At 42.4% G+C, this 3,237-nt stretch overlaps 1 non-coding gene across 1 annotated transcript; it reads right to left on the bottom strand.

The window, feature by feature from the left end:
• Nucleotides 1-415: 415 nt before the first annotated feature.
• LOC116071757 lies at nucleotides 416-560 on the bottom strand. The gene has a single exon (XR_004111128.1). It is a non-coding gene; the product is annotated as a small nucleolar RNA SNORA48 (small nucleolar RNA).
• Between the last annotated feature and the right edge of the window lie 2,677 nt (nucleotides 561-3,237).

Genomic DNA, 3,237 nt, shown 5'->3' with positions numbered 1-3,237 from the left:
TGCAAGAGCTTGACAGAAAAGCTTGTCAAGCTCTCCCTTATCCATACCATAGATATACCTTATCCATACCATAGAGAGTGTGAGCTCTCAAGCACTGCTCTAGCTAGGCCACCCAATGCCACCATCAGCAGAAAGCAGAATCAGCTCTCTTACTCTCGTATCCTCTGGTCCAGATCACCTACACCCACACCTCCAGGGCTAGTTTATGCTGTGTTCCCCAGGCAAGACACAGGGCCTGCACTCCAGAATAGCCTCCATCCATGCTGCATAGCTTGTTGGCAAACAGGTATCTATGGTCCACCTATGCTATGCATTCGGGAGCAGGTCAGTGGGTGGCATATAGGTCTGCTCATCTCTGTCTGTTTTCCTCCTGCTGCCCTGCACCGCCTGGATTTGATTTGATTTCATTTGATTTTTATGAGTCCTAGGCATAAAAAAGCTTTGGTCACCAAACCAGGAATCAAGCTAGGATAAACAAAGGACTGCCAACTGCTCTGCCCCTCACTGATAGAAGGACAACACCACCAATGAGGTGTCTCTTTGCCCATTAGTCAGGGGTTTTAAACTTATTATTTTCCAGTAATAGGCTGGGCAAGTACTCATAGCATCAGTCTATCTCTGGTTGAGTGACAATATTCAGTCAACAATGTAAAGACATGCCCCCAGGTAGAATCAAGACATTTGAAGAGAAACTGATAGTTTATTGTAAGACAGCACAATGAGGCAGATAGAACAGGAATGGGGAATACCCGACAAAGAGTCAGTAGGTTGGATGAGGACCAGATAGTCAGAGGATGAAGCAATACAGACAACAAAGAGGCAAAAGGAAGGAAATGTAAAGAGAGTTGGAATCGGATTGCTGTAGGAAGATATGTGCTGACCCAGGATTTAAACCTTTATTTGATTCCCCCTTTGACATCATTTTTTTAAACAAATCACAAGTATAAACTGGAATCTCCCCATGCACGTGTGACACAACCCAAAATGTGCAGAGTAGCCGGCTTCAGATTCCCAGGGACCAGCAAATGCCTGCCTCACACAAAACACTCAAAATATCACCACAGACTAGAGTGTCTTGCCAGTTTATACTACAGTCATGAACACTGGGATACCATGTGGTAAGATGTGGAAAAAAATAATTCCTGTCAGGGGAGGGACCAGTGGCAAAAAAGAAAGAGGAGACTACTTCAAGACAATGAAAGGAACCCAGGAGAAATGCACTCATCACTTGGAAAGCGGCCTTTTCCATTTTATATGTTGCCATCCCAGGTGACAACAGCTGAGAATTTCATTCATTATCCAACTTGGATTAGAAACAAGCGTCTACACTGACTGCCGAGCTATTACACTTTCATCTTTGGATCGAGTCTTCTAAACACAGCCTATTGAAAGTTGCTTTAATTGGCATTTCGTTAGAAGGTTAATACCAACTTACCAAAAATAGCCTGGGAGGGAAGCAGATAAGACATAAAGGGAAAATACATTCTAATCTTGCAGATTCTCTCCTTTTATTTGAGCCTCTTCTTGTGAGCTGTGCTAATACAGTGACTCGATACCTTTGCCTCAGCACGTCTTTCTGGTGGTCTCCATTGTCCTAGACTTCTGTTCTAACCCCATGGTTGGAGGCTTTCTTATGCACCAAGCAATCCTATTGATGACACACCATAGATACCTTCTTGCTACTCACAAGTTTGCTTTGTTTCTGTTTACTCTGGTTCTGAATAACTACATTTTCATGTTTGCCCTTTGAGAACTGTTTACAGATCCTGTATCTGAAAGGCTACATTATAGTTAACTCTATTTGATTCACAGATTCTCCCTGCCCATCTGGTATGAGAAAACAAAAGGGTTTCAAAGCAGGCAGTTAGTCCTCGGCCTATAGGAGTTTCTTGTCTACTTGGCAAAACCAGTAGTTACCAACACACAATACACACACACACACACACACACACACACACACACACACACACACTTCACAAAAACTTGGTTTGTGAACTTCTACAGAACTGTAAAGAACTGGAGAAAAAACAAACAAACAAACACAGCCTGGGAGAAGGTCATGTTCAGAGGTTTTCAATTTGCCATACCCAAAATACAGTCTTATGACATGAAAACGATTATTTTTTTTTTTTACTTTTCTTTATACTTGAGATTCTCATACATGTATACAATGAAAAATGATCATATATAGCTCCCATTTTCCCATCTCCAGCTTCCTGCATATCTCATCAAACAGGTCCTCCTCCCAATTTTATGTCAGTATGAGAAAGAGTTTGGGCAAGATGAGTTCATTTGCATACTGTCTTCACATTATAATCATATAATTGCCTTTCTACTGAAGCCACAAAGCGCCATTGAAAGTTTAAAATTAGAATTTATTAAATTGGTTTTCAGTTCGTTCTCCACCTGTTCATCCTGCTTGGCCCCACACTCATCCATTTCCAGTGCTTTGCTTCCTCACAGACCACAAGCACACTCTTATCTCTCTGAAGCAAGTGGGGATAGTGACATCACTAGGGTGTGACACCTAGAGAACCAGAGGTCAGCATACATCAAAATCGCTGTCTCTATCACCATGGCAACCACTCCATTTGCTGAACACTTAGGGAAGATGTTGAGGGTATAGTATAGTGTGTGTGTGATTCACCAGCCCTATGCATGAAACTTCATATCTACTATATGAGGTAGGAATTGTTCTGTTTCACAGATAAGCAGTGGAGTCCTCAGAGAATCCTGACAGTTAGTCAAGGATATCCAGTTGGATAATACCTATTTCTACAAAAACCTGAACCATAGTCTGGGGACCTGGGAAAGACACTGGATTGAGCAGAACTGTATTGTATTGACTCACAGATAGCCTAATAGTGTGACTACTGTGAGGTGCTGATGCTGACGTGCCAGATCCCCCACTTCCTGGCTTACTTTCAAATATCCTGCCTGGGAGACAAGGAGAACAGCAGGGAGGACTGCATGTGTTGAGTCCACATAAGATGGTCAAAAAGAAAGCTGAAGTCTGATGCCAGCTGGATGTAGAAGCAACAGCTACACTCTCTCAGAAAGAAACAAGCAGTAAGACACATGTGGGCTGATTTTTCTCAGAGTTCTGTGTTTGGGCTGCTTGTTGGAAGGTGAAATCTGTATTCAGGGTTTTCATTCCTGTTAATCCTCTCTGTCAGTGTCCTGACAGATATACAGAGTGTATCTCCTAAGTGATTCTAAATCCTGTCAGGTTGATGA

This window comes from Mastomys coucha, unplaced genomic scaffold (genome assembly GCF_008632895.1).
Source record: "Mastomys coucha isolate ucsf_1 unplaced genomic scaffold, UCSF_Mcou_1 pScaffold22, whole genome shotgun sequence".
Taxonomy (NCBI): Eukaryota; Metazoa; Chordata; class Mammalia; order Rodentia; family Muridae; genus Mastomys; species Mastomys coucha.
The sequence above is the reverse complement of the archived record's forward strand: the minus strand, read 5'-3'. Positions and strand labels throughout refer to the sequence as shown.